This window comes from Protopterus annectens, chromosome 7.part0 (assembly GCF_019279795.1).
Source record: "Protopterus annectens isolate FY-2018-M chromosome 7.part0, PAN1.0, whole genome shotgun sequence".
NCBI lineage: Eukaryota > Metazoa > Chordata > Ceratodontiformes > Protopteridae > Protopterus > Protopterus annectens.
The window spans coordinates 227,259,532-227,273,728 of record NC_056739.1 but is presented as its reverse complement, the minus strand read 5'-3'; positions in this window follow the sequence as shown (position 1 = coordinate 227,273,728).

The following is a 14,197-nucleotide window of genomic DNA, read 5'->3' as shown; positions in this document are numbered from 1 at the left end:
CTACCAGTTATAGACCTAGATGAAGCGGATCCAGATCCAGTGTCATGTCAATACATAACTACCAGTTATAGACCTAGATGAAACGGATCCAGATCCAGTGTCATGTCCAATACATAACTACCAGTTATAGACCTAGATGAAAAGGATCCAGATCCAGTGTCATGTCCAATACATAACTACCAGTTATAGACCTAGATGAAACGGATCCAGATCCAGTGTCATGTCCAATACATAACTACCAGTTATAGACCTAGATGAAACGGATCCAGATCCAGTGTCATGTCCAATACATAACTACCAGTTATAGACCTAGATGAAAAGGATCCAGATCCAGTGTCATGGCAAGTACATAACTACCAGTTTTGATTACTTGCTGAGGGTGAAGCCTTTTATTATCTTTGTAGCTGTATCATTGTCAAACATACATTTGTCATTGACATAGTATGCCCTGTACTCTATAAACTGAGATGTACAATCTGCTGAACTGCACATCTAACGTTGTTAGTCCTGTATACTGCAAGTTTTACTATTATAAACATACTTCTTTTTATCATATGTAGGGAAGTTGAAAATACAAGTGACAAGAACTTCTTTCACTGGGCATCTGCTGATAATGGTCCAAGCACAGTCAGACTTTCTCAATAAATAAAGACAAATTAATAAATAAGTAAATAAATCAGCAGTGCAGTAGCCTTGTGTAGCAAACAAAAAGGAATAATTACTTGCATGACATTGTAGTGAGCTGTTAAAGGTCAAATCCAGTAAGAAAGGTTACAGACAGTATGCTAAAGTAGCAGTGATGTGTAGGTTAGAGCAACTTATCCATATTACAATGGAATACAAATCAGAGCAATATAACAGCTGTAGAGAAAGGAAAACATTTGGATAGAAAGTGACTCAGTTCTATTCCTAGGATAAATTAAACAAACAGAACACTGACAATTTTACCTTAAGAGTTGCAAATGAAGCATAAGATCCTGATATAGAAATCATTAATCACAAAAAATCTTTAGCACAGTAGATGTTGCACAGCTCTGTGCAGCTGAGCCACATATAGAATAATGATATGAAAGCAGAGCAGTATAACAGCTACAGGAAAAAAAGTAAATAAGATTAGATGCGTTGAATGCATTGATGTTAGGACAAGCATAGCATTGTTTTCATAGACAACAAAAACACTTTAAGGTTGGCAAGAACAGCTCTGCTAGTTGTATAATTGTAACCCACATAGTGAACTCATTTTTTACTCGGTTCATAATAAGAAGACACACATTCTAACATCTTATAAAACTATTAACATCAAAGCACATAATACTGAAGATTCGGTATTCTGACAAAATGAGAATTTGACTGGAGGGTACAGCTTATGTAGTTTGAATGACTAGAACTTCTGAAAAACATTCTCTCCTCATTGGAATCTATGAAACCCAATGGAGCTTCATAGAAGACATAATAGTCTGGATCCTAGACACTACAGGCAAGAAAAGTATATGCACCTGCAATGCTGGGTGATGATGCTATATTAGCTTACATTCACCTACCCAACTGAGGACAGGTTACTCTGCTTAAATATGCACACAGCAACTAGAAGGAACCTCCTCACCTGCAATTTGTTGCTCCAGTCTCCTTGTGATAACTCGTATTGTTGATATGGAGAAAACATTCAGTAAGTTGTGAACACAACTCCTGTAAAAATTTTAATTTCCTTGAGAAATTTTAGATCTTCTCTGACTCCTTTCCATGAGAAGTAATAGATCTGTAGAGAAGTATATAAATAGTGACTTTAGAAATTACTATCTTCGTATAAATACTGCAATTATATGCATACTAGTAAAAAATGGCACGCATGTTTAGTATTTAATAATAAGCGATATAGTCCCATTTGAAATACTTGTATGTATAAATGCATGTTTAAAAATAGGGATCAAATTATTAAAGATATTAATATCTACACATGAGCTATTTAACATAATTAAAACTGTACAAAAATGATAATTCAAGAGACTGCATCTAAATTATGTACAGCGTGTGCTTCCAAATATCATATCTGTAACAGCAAAAATCATACAAAACAGATATGTGCACACGCAAAGATGTTGATAACAGCTGATATAATAAACATAAAAATACATGAGACTAAAAGTGCAAAATCATGTGAAATATGCATAAGTAGGATTCTTACCAGAGATGGCACATTCTCCGAAGGAAGGATAGAAGTTATCACGGAATTGATGGAAATTGTATTAACAAATAATATATTCTTGTTTAATGGTCAAGTATATCTTCAGAGGGATGGCGTAGCTATGGGCACTTCTTGTGCCAATAGCTACGCCAACCTTATGCTTACTGGGAAGTTTCTTCTCTATTTCAGATGGAGGAATTTTGTCAGAATGTTTCTTTCTACACTAGGTTTGTAGATGACCTCTTCCTTGTTTGGAGGGGTGATGAAGAACAATTGCGGTCTTTCTATGATAAAATAAATCAAGACACCAGTTTTTTAAGATTTTCCATGGTTAACTCCAAAGATGTCATACCCTATTTAGATGTATATGTTGAACAACTACCAAATGGTATACTTAACACTGGAGTTTTTCGAAAGGATTGCTATAGAAATAACTTTCTCCATCGAAGCAGCATGCATCCTAAGCATGTCTTTGGTAACATTGTCAAAAGTCAAGCCATGAGGGTATCCAGGCTGTTTTCTGAAGACACATGCTTTAAGATAGGCATAGAAGACTTGAGGAACAAATTTATAGACAGGTCTTACACGGTAACAGAAGTTGATGCTTCTTTAGGTATCATAGGTGAATTGAGAGAAGGCAGGGCCTCTCCCTACTTCTCTAGTAAACGAGATGATAGTAGCATCACCAAAACTAGCAGTGGAGTTATCAGAATACCGATACATTATACACAAGATGTAAATAGTATTGAAAGCATATATCGAAAACATTGGGACATCTTGCTAACAGATCCAGTTATTTCTGAGATATTGAGCCAAGAACCAAAATTTACATATAAAAATAAGTTGAATTTACACAGAATGTTATGTGGTCTGAACAGGTTTGACATAAATACAACTAGTAAACATAAAATGACTAAAAAATGTCAAAAATGCAATTATTGCCAATTCATTAAAGAAACTGATAAATTCAATCATCCTATTACAGGACAAGAATTTCATTTCACAGTCTCTGCCACTTGTGAGACCTGCCATGTAGTGTACCTGGCAACCTGTGTACACTGCCCTGCGTTTTATGTAGGGAAGACGGACAGAAAGTTTAAAGACCGAATTAGGGAACACTTATATAAAATCAAAGTTAGATGTTCTTCAAATGCTCTGTCTAGGCATGTAATTAATACATCTACCCAACATAGCTTTTTGTTTCAAGTGATTCAAAACAATGTTCTATCTCGTAGAAGAGGAGATATTTTTAACACCATGGAACAGATAGAAGCCAAATGGATCATCAGGCTTAGGGCTGATTTGTACCCAGGCCTCAATGACAGAGTTTCCATCAAACCCATATTTAAAGCTAGGAAACTTCATTGAAGCTTTCACCCCTCTGCCACCCTTTTATCTACTTCTGGCTGGTTTTACTCTTATATTTACAACATGTTCATACCCCACATTTTTCCATTTTCTGTCTCCATTGTTGTCTTTGTATTTTACTCTGCAGGCTTATTAGGGGCCAATTGCTATGAAAGATGCTGATATACCATGTAATCCTCTTTCATCCAGTATACATATTTCACATGATTTTGCACTTTTAATCTCATGTATTTTTATGTTTATTATATCAGCTGTTATCAACATCTTTGCGTGTGCACATATCTGTTTTGTATGATTTTTGCTGTTACAGATATTATGATATTTGGAAGCACACGCTGTACATAATTTAGATGCAGTCTCTTGAATGATCATTTTTGTACAGTTTTAATTATGTTAAATAGCTCATGTTTATACTTTAATATTTGACCCTATTTAGTGACAAGAACTTCTTTCACTGGGCATCTGCTGATAATGGTCCAAGCACAGTCAGACTTTCTCAATAAATAAAGACAAATTAATACATAAGTAAATAAATCAGCAGTGCAGTAGCCCTGTGTAGCAAACAAAAAGGAATAATTACTTGCATGACATTGTAGTGAGCTGGTAAAGGTCAAATCCAGTAAGAAAGGTTACAGACAGTATGCTAAAGTAGCAGTGATGTGTAGGTTAGAGCAACTTATCCATAATACAATGAAATACAAATCAGAGCAATATAACAGCTGTAGAGAAATGAAAACAGTTTGTTAGAAAGTGACTCAGTTCTAGTCCTAGGATAAATTAAACAACCAGAACACTGACAATTTTACCTTAAGAGTTGCAAATGAAGCATAAGATCCTGATATAGAAATCATTAATCACAAAAAATCTTTAGCACAGTAGATGTTGCACAGCTCTGTGCAGCTGAGCCACATAGAGAATAATGATATGAAAGCAGAGCAGTATAACAGCTACAGGAAGAAAAATAAGTAAATAAGATTAGATGCGTTGAATGCATTGATGTTAGGACAAGCATAGCATTGTTTTCATAGACAACAAAAACACTTTAAGGTTGGCAAGAACAGCTCTGCTAGTTGTATAATTGTAACCCACATAGTGAACTCATTTTTTACTCTGTTCTTAATAAGAAGACGCACATTCTAACATCTTATAAAACTATTAACATCAAAGCACATAATATTGAAGATTCAGTATTCTGACAAAATGAGAATTTGACTGGAGGGAACAGCTTATATAGTTTGAATGATTAGAACTTCTAAAAAACATTCTCTCCTCATTGGAATCTATGAAACCCAATGGAGCTTCATAGAAGACATAATAGTCTGGATCCTAGACACTACAGGGCAAGAAAAGTATATGCACCTGCAATGCTGGGTGATGATGCTATATTAGCTTACATTCACCTACGCAACTGAGGACAGGTTACTCTGCTTAAATATGCACACAGCAACTAGAAGGAACCTCCTCACCTGCAATTTGTTGCTCCAGTCTCCTTGTAATAACTCGAATTGTTGATATGGAGAAAACATTTAGTAAATTGTGAACACAACTCCTGTAAAAATTTTAATTTCCTTGAGAAATTTTAGATCTTCTCTGACTCCTTTCCATGAGAAGTAATAGATCTGCAGAGAAGTATATAAATAGTGACTTTAAGTGCTAAGTTAGTTTGCCTTTCTCATATAAGTTCAGTTCAGACTGATAGAAAAAGGGTCTGTCTGCTTATCCCTCTCACTTTTATGTTGGCAGTGGCATTCTTATTTTGGGGAATGCTGCATTAATAAGTGTCTGCCCCTGCAAAAGAAAGATGCTCTTCCTTACATTTCTTTGAAGATGACTTATTACGTACTTTTTGTAATCCACTGTAGAGGCTGAGGTTATTCCATATCTTTGAAATATTCAAGGTAATAATTATACTGGCCTTTTACTGCCATTTCAGTAATACTGGTCCTTACCTTTTCTTTTGGACTACTAGGGTGATGGAATACTTGAGTATATCTATATGACAATATATATATATATATATATATATATATATATATATATATATATATATATATATATAAATGTGTGTGTGTGTGTGTGTGTCTCTCTCTCTCTCTCTCATATATATATATATATATATATATATATATATATATATATATATATATATATATATTTACTATCATTTTGTCGATCGCAGTTCGTACATTTAACAAAATCTCGAATTCAAATTTGGCCGCCACTGACTCATTAACTTGAAAAAGAAAATGTCGAAACTGACAACAGCGAATGCAATACAGCATTCGCTGTTGTCAGTTCAGACATTTCAATGCAGCTCACACTACAGTGGGGATCAGGAAATGTACCCTTTCCCTCACTATAGTGTGATCCTGGAGTAAGTATATTTAAGTAGCAGGGGGTGTGGGGGGGCACAACCCCCCCATGGGGGGTGCAGGGGGGGTTTAGCCCCCTGCAAACATGTTATTTACTCTACAATGCACAGTAATGGTGTCTCCGGAAGTGTGGTGACTTTTTGAAAATGTCAAAGTCAATATTTAAAGTCACCACACTTCGATCTTATTGTTGTTCGTTGTTTTTAGTTTCAAAATTTTGCCTCGACATAGCCAAGATTTGCTGTTGCGCAATTCAGTTAAATTATACTAAACTCTCTCTCTCTATATATATATATATATATATATATATATATATATATATATTTTTTTTTTTTTTTATGTATATCTGAAGAGAGAGTGTGTCACATAACTTACAAAAAGCTGACTCTGAACAGTCTAAGAACACATCGCATTTAGGTAACTTATACTCTCCACAGGTAGAAGTGAAATGATATCACAAATTAGATGGAGAGATAAAGGAAAGAGGGTCCTTTGTACAGAGAATTCTTATTAAGTGGTTAACCACTGGTGTAAAAAACACTGGTGTATCATATGGTGATAAAGAAAAAAAAATGTAATGATAACTGGAAAGCCATTTTCTTCATCCAATGGAATTGTTAAGCCTTCTATAACCATGGTTAGTAATGATGACATTTTACCAGTGGTAAATTCAAGTGTTGCATATGAAAGCATTCATCAGGATCTATTTGCAAAGAATGTCACTTTATTCTAGGCCTTCAGTGGATATATGCTGTGGAAGAGATGCAAAAAGTAGAAGAGAAAAAGGTCTAGAATTCTCCCATCTAAAACTGTACTTTATATCTGCTCACTTAAGTAGTTTTCACATTGCACCTTGATATCACAATGCTATATTCATCTAGTCTGTGGGACAGGGAGTATAGAGAAATGTTCTTGACTATGGTGAGTGTGAGTCTGAATGATCACTAACTCCAAATATTCTAGATTTTGGTCACAATGATGGTGAGATGTAGAATATAATTCTATTTCAGAGTATTGAGGTAATTGATAAATATTGATTATAGTATATGGGTCTATTGGTAGTTTTGGAGATTCTTAAGTAAGAGATACTTTGTACCAATTGGCTGTGAAAGGCATTTTATGTGGGACACAGTTGAGGGAAATGGAAGAAATGACCTATTTTGCTGATACCATAAGGCAGCACTTTATCAAACTAAAACAACTGTAAATATTTAATATACTGAGATCTCAGGTAGGAGCATAGTGATCCCATTACAAGAACAAATCCTAAACTGTAATTTTATTAAATATGCAACATAATGACTCCATTAAAACATTGCATTTCTGTGCTTGTATAGGTACCTTGAAAATGCCATCTCTTTCCAGTGGTTTGGGGGAGAAATAGTTGAACTGTATACTACTGCCTCTGGATCAATATACAATGCTTAGTAATATAATTATTTTTGTATCATGTGCCTTTCATAATTTCTTTTGTAGTATCAAGAATGTGTTTTCATTTGTTTTGGAACAACTCCAGAAATACAAATTTGACTATCTATGAAGTCAAAAATAAATCATAGAATAAACCATAAAAATATTTTAAATAGCCTTAAATATCTTATAATGGTATTGTGTCACAGTTAATGTTGTCATTCCCCTGGTCGTTTCTTTTATACATTTTGTAATTCCCAAAATCCATAATTGTAATATAGAATCACATCTTTGAATACTATGTGGAAAGATGTCAGCAGAGTGTACCATATTATTTTTGTTTGTATGCAGGCCCCTACTTCTGCCTGTAGTGAGAGTTGTTATCAAGGGCTCCAGAAAGCTCCAATTCATGGAATGTCAGTATGTTGCTATGAATGTGTGCTATGTTCTGAAGGAGAAATTGCAAACCAAACTGGTAAGTAATCTTTTTATAGATGGAGAATACACCAGCATTAAAAAGATAAAATGCATGTGATTCAAAATATGTTGCCACACTTGTTTAGAAAAATTAAGGAGTAATTTTCTCTACTATAAGAAGCTGCTATGTATGTGAAAACATGCCACACAGCACCTTTAATGTCTCAAAATCTGTAATGGTAACATGACCGTCGTCAAACTGTTTTAATAAGGCTTCTAGAAGGAAAGTAATCATAAATCCACCATTTTTATCTACCCCTATACTTTTATATTCATTACGTTTAGAGTGAGCATTCCCCATTACACACTACTTTACTGTCATACAGTTATTATTATTGCCTCTTTTCTCCAAACTCTCATTACTCAACAACTCATGTATTTATACCTACCCTTTTTGAGCTCAGTGATAGACACAGACCTTGACTGATTAACTCCAAAGGCAGTGGGAGTTGGGTCCTGCTTTGCTGCCCTCTCACCACCAATGCCCTAGCCACTCCCCCAAACCATCCATTACATTTTCTCTGAACTCCAACCTCAAGTCATGCCTCTTAAAAAGACACCACCATAAAAACACATATCAGTCTTATCTCACTGACCTCATATCCACTACTAAAACATTAGCAGAAGTCGTAACTCCCACCTATGACTTCTTTTACAAACACTACACGCATCCAATTAGTAAAATAATCCTCTTTCCACAGCTTAACCTGTTTTACCTGGTACTTCTTTCCTCTTCACCTCCTTCACCCTGTAATACTAAAAACAAACATCTTTGTAAAACATTTACTCAACCAGTCATCGTATCATTATGCATTATCCCTGCTTTCCAACTCACAAAGGCAAACCACTATTGATTCCAAACGACTGTCTACTACCCAATGCTTCCCTAAATACATTTGAATCACTCATCACTAACATCCTGAATAACTGTCCCAAAAATAATGACAATCATTCTAGATTTCTTCAGTCTTAATTATATTGGACCTTTTTCATCTGACACAGGTATTTTCCTAGCAGACCTAGGTCTCCTTCAAATCATGTAAGTACCTACAAGACATAACCTCAGGTCCTCTAAACACTCCACACTCAACCTGATTATTACAAACATACAAAACTCCATCTCCATCATAACATTATGCAACCATCATGAATCAACCAGTGCCCAATCATGTTTACAATTGTCAGTCATTGTATAAAACTAGAACCAATATTAAAAGTTTTCAGAAACCAGAGTAACACATATATAGGCAAACTCAGAACTTTTTCACAGTCCACATTTGGAGCTATATACTCTCCTTACATAACCCTGATACAACAACTGTATGCCTAACAACCTTTCCCACTTATCAACAGGCTTTGTGAATCCACCAAAACTGAATAGCTATCCACTAAACTCAAACATCTTTTAACTCTAAAGGATGAAGCATCCCAAGAATAAACAGATCTCCACAACTGCCAACCACACCTCTTTTAAAACTTAGACAAGAGGTCCTTCAGAAGGCACAAAAGAAATCTCAAAACAAATAAATTACCATGTGACATTCCCTGAAACACTTTTGGAAAGAGATTAACCTACTTATAGGAAGATAACCTCCTCATTATCCAATGCCTAGAGACACCATTCAGTGTGGTACAGCCAAACCTTCTCCAGAATTTGTCCTTAAAGAATTTAACAATCCTTCATCAATAAACTTCAAACCTCCCACAGACCATAAATTGATCACCTCACCACCATTTATCCCCCTCTTCTACTTCAAATTGGAATCGATTTTGAAAGGAAACTGCTAGACAATGAAATTGTATCCCAAAACCATTAAAGAAACTAAAGGGAAAGTGATAAGAGACAAACAGAAGAGAGGAAATGTCAACACTCAAAGCCAATTTATTTATTTATTTATTTTATTTATTTTACATTTGTTGACCGGGCTAGTCTAGCTGGATATATTTCCATTTTCAGTAGAGGCCCAGGGAGATAAGCTCCACACAAATTTTAACAAAAAAGTCAAAAAATAAACAAGCAAAAGAACCAATCATCATAGATGAAAAGACAAATAAAAAATAGTACCTAATAACAGGTATACACATGAAAAGAATCACATTTCTAAGAATAACAGTATTAGCTGTAATAACATCAAGAACAGGGCACAAAACAGAGAACACAATCGACTTATAATATTACATAGAACTTAATCTTTGTAAAAAAAGGAGAAAGAGAAACTCTATAGTAGGAGAGGAGGAAGGGAAGCAGTTTAAGAAAAGTGAAGGAAAAGTTAAAAGAAAAACGGATGAGAGAGATTAACATAGGGGAAAGAAGAAAGAAAAAAAACTCTGAAAAGGAGATAGACTGAAGCAGACTCACTAAAAGGAGAGAGAGAAAGTAGAGTAGTAGGAAAGCGCAGAAAAGGTAAAAGATTAGTCAGGTTTTGTACAGGAACAGAGCCAGTGGCTTTGGAAGTAATCTTTGATTTTATGTTTAAAGAGAGGCAGAGATGTGGTAAGTGTTATATCGCTAGGAAGCAGATTCCAGTTCCTTCCTACAGTATTATTGAATAGAGAGTCACCAGCAGAATTATTAGTCTTTGTTATAGTAGCCATAAGTTTACTGGAAGAGCGAAGGGAGTTTAGGTTGTTATAAGGGATTAAAAGTTTAGAGAGTATAGGGGTTTTATTGGGTTGGTATAGAATTTTATGGGCAATAGTGAGTTGAGGGATTAACAGAAGGTTTTGGAGTTCTAGCCAGCCTAGTAGTTTCAGGTTAATACAGTGATGAGTTCTAAAAGGGTTACCAGTGGCAAAACGGGCAATGTTGTTGTAGCAAGTAGCCAGTTTGTTAAGGTTGGCTTTCCTAAGGTTAGTAAAAATTGGTGAGGCATAAAGAAGAGTTGACAAAAGGTGGGAGTGGGCAATCTTGGCTCTGGATGATGAGGTTAGGAAAGGTTTAATTCTATATAAGCTTCCTATTTTTCTATTGACTATTTTAATGGTGTTGTTAATATGCTGATCAAAGGAGAGGTTATTATCAATCGTTATTCCTAAAAGTTTTGTTGTTGGATCAGGAGTAATGAGAGTGGCATTATTTGAGGAGATGGTGAAGTCCAAGGGAGTGGACCGTGTGCTAGGAGAGAAAAGGAGAAGTTTAGTTTTTTTGGCATTGAGGAGGAGGTTACGTCTGGTGAACCAAGTTTCTACCGTGTTGAAGACATTTTGAGTAATAGATGAAAGTTCATTAGGAGATGAAGCAGAGCAGATAAGGGTGGAGTCATCTGCATATGGAATGCAGGTTACTTGAGGGATTGCTGAATGGAGATCATTGATGAACAGGGAGAAGAGAAGAGGTCCTAGAATAGAGCCCTGAGGTACACCGATGGAAACAGGTATGAATGAGGAAATTTGGTTTTCCCAACAAACTGCTTGTCGTCTATTGCTGAGGTAGGATGTAAACCATTTAATGGCTAGATTATCAAAGGAGAGGGATGTAAGAGTGTTAATTAAAATGGAGTGGTTGACCATATCAAAAGCTTTAGAGAGGTTGATGAAGAGAGCAGAAGAGACAAGGTTGTTGTTGTGGTTCCTATTGATGGTATCTACAAATGATAGAAGAGCAGTGGTAGTACTGTGATGTGGTCTAAAACCATGCTGACAGTTTGCTATTATGTTGTTTAGAGAGGGATACTGTAAAAGTTGTTGGTGAATACATTTTTCCATTATTTTTGCTAATGGAGGAAAGGAGGGCAATTGGTCTATAGTTTGAGTACTCAATGGAATTCCCACCTTTATGTAATGGGATAATATGGGATACTTTCCAGATGTCTGGGATGGTTCCCTCTTGGATTGTCCTGTTTATAAGTATGGATACTGGATATGCAATTTCTTTGGCAGCTTTTTGGAGAAAAAGTGAAGGGAGCTTGTCAGCAGAAGGGGTACAAGGCTTCAGTTTATGAATAAGTCTAGAGATGAAAGAGGTAGGAATAGGTTGTAGTTTAAAGTTATTGGAAGAGTGTCTTTGGTTTATTGGTGGGCAGGAGTTATTAGTGCTAAGTTGTCTAGCTAGCGATAGAATAGTGTCAGTAAAAAAAGAGTTGAACACATTTGCAGTGAGGTGGGGAGTGTCTGGGTCAGCATTAAGAGGGGTGGGAGTTTTGGATGTTCCTGGGGAAAGGAGTCTATTTATAGATGACCAAAACTGTTTGGGATTTTTATGATGAGTTTGTTGAAGTTTACAGTAGAAGTTTTTTTTGTCAGTAATTATTGCTTTTTTAGTCGAGTTTCTAAGTTGGCGGAAATGAAGAAGATCAAGGGAATTTCTATGGCATCTCCATTTGGCCCAGACTTTATTTCTGGAGAGAATTAGCTTTTTAGTTTCCTTAGAGAGCCATGGGGCAATATTGGGTTTCATTCTGATGGTGCGTTCAGGAGCATGTTTGTCAAGAATGGATAAAAAAGTGGTATTAAAGTATGATACTGCATTTTCAAGAGGAAGAGATTTTAAGGGGCTCCAGTTGCATTTGCTGAGTTCAGTTTGAAATAGGTCTATATTAAAAAGTTTGGTAGAGCGTATTTTTTGAATGTTAGGGAGGTTTGGGAAATCAGTCTTTTCTCTAGTAATATAGGTTAAAGAGTGATCACTTATATCATCAGGCAGAGTTCCTGCTTTGTAGGCCTGTTTGACTTTGTTTATGAGTATCCAGTCTAAAATACTCTCTTTATTGTTAGGCTTGTTGATTCTAGTGGTTGAAGTGATAGTCTGGGTGAAACCATATAGGTTCATATGAGAGGAAGGATTATCCGCATTGATAGTATTCCAGTCAATATTAATGTCACCTAGAATTATAGTTTCTTGGGGGTAAGTAGTAGATACCCAGCTAAGAAAGGGTTCTAGTATGGGTATATTGTTTCCTGGTGGTAAGTAGATGCAGATAATGTAAAGGGATTTCTTGGTGTTTATTTGGAGTTCTGTTATGATGGCTTCTACTTTGCAATCCTGGGTAGGATAAGCTGGAAGAGTAGAGATATTTAGTTGATTCTTAAAAAGAATTGCTACTCCACCACCTTTACATTTTGGTCGGTCAAGTCTTACTATATTATAGCCTTGGGGTATAATCTCAGTGTCTTTTGTATCTGGTTTGAGCCAGGTCTCTGAGAGGAAGAGAATGTCAAAAGAATGGATATCTAGGAGGGCATGTAATTGAGATATTTTGTTATAATGACAATAAAATGGAAAAAGAAAAAAAGTGTTCATATCCCTAGTATGATAAATGTAGAGAGTAACAGATGTGCTGTAAAATATCAGGGACAACTGAAAACATGTTTTTCTTCTGTGGAAAAATTATTATTTGATAAGTATTTGTGATAAGGGAAAATGTTATACTTGTGTGGAATAATCCAAAACGTATGAATTGAAATGTTATAAATGTAACAAAACTGGACAATTATGGATGGATTGTATCCTAGAGAAAAAGGATGAAGAAGAAGAAAACAGCAGTAGGTATGCTATATAAAGAAAGGAAGCAGGTCCAGTAAAAGATAAGGATAATATGGGGAAAAAGATCAGGTTTACAATAAAGATAAGGATAAAGAGAAACATGAAATGGAAGAGAGTATAGAAGAAGGTTTTGAAATGTTATGAGGAACAAACCTCTCAACTGTCCCTGATTTTCAGGGATGTCCCTGATTTTGATTCAAATTTTAGCTCTGCCCCTCTTAATCCCTCCTAAAACTGGTGACCTTTGGAGGAAAGTTGGTGAATTAAACTTAATGAATAATGGCAATAATTAAGAGTTGTAGATTTCTTTTACCTCACAAAATGTACATTAATTCATATGCTGTGATTCTGTGAATGTCTCAAGTTAATAGCACAAATATTTTAAAAGTGTCCCTGATTGTCCCTGATTTTTTTCTGGCTTTGTCCCTGATTCTGTTGAAATTTATCCTCGATTGGTTGAAAGGTATGATGAGGAACACATAAATTGGAAAATAGTGAAAGGTAAAAAATATTCTATTATCTAATAAGAGACAGAAAAGGGAAGTTTACAGGAATTAGTGCAAAAGAGAAAGAAAAAAAGAAATAGATAATGCAAATAATCTAATTTCTTCAAATTTACATAATTTCTGGGGAGTTTATAACATAGACATAATAGCAATTTTAGAATGTTTTCAGTAAATGTAAATAGTATCAAAAAATAAGTAGAAAAATAGGCATTCTAAATCAGTGTAGTAAGTGTGATGTGCCTGTAATAATATTGGAGGAAGTAAGATTTTTGATACAAGAAGAGATATTTTATAGAAACTGTGGGAAGAAGATACAATATGAAACTTAGGAAAGGAAGTATGTTCAGTTGTAGCTGTATTTTGTAGGAAGTCAGTGAAAATATTCAACATAACATTGGCA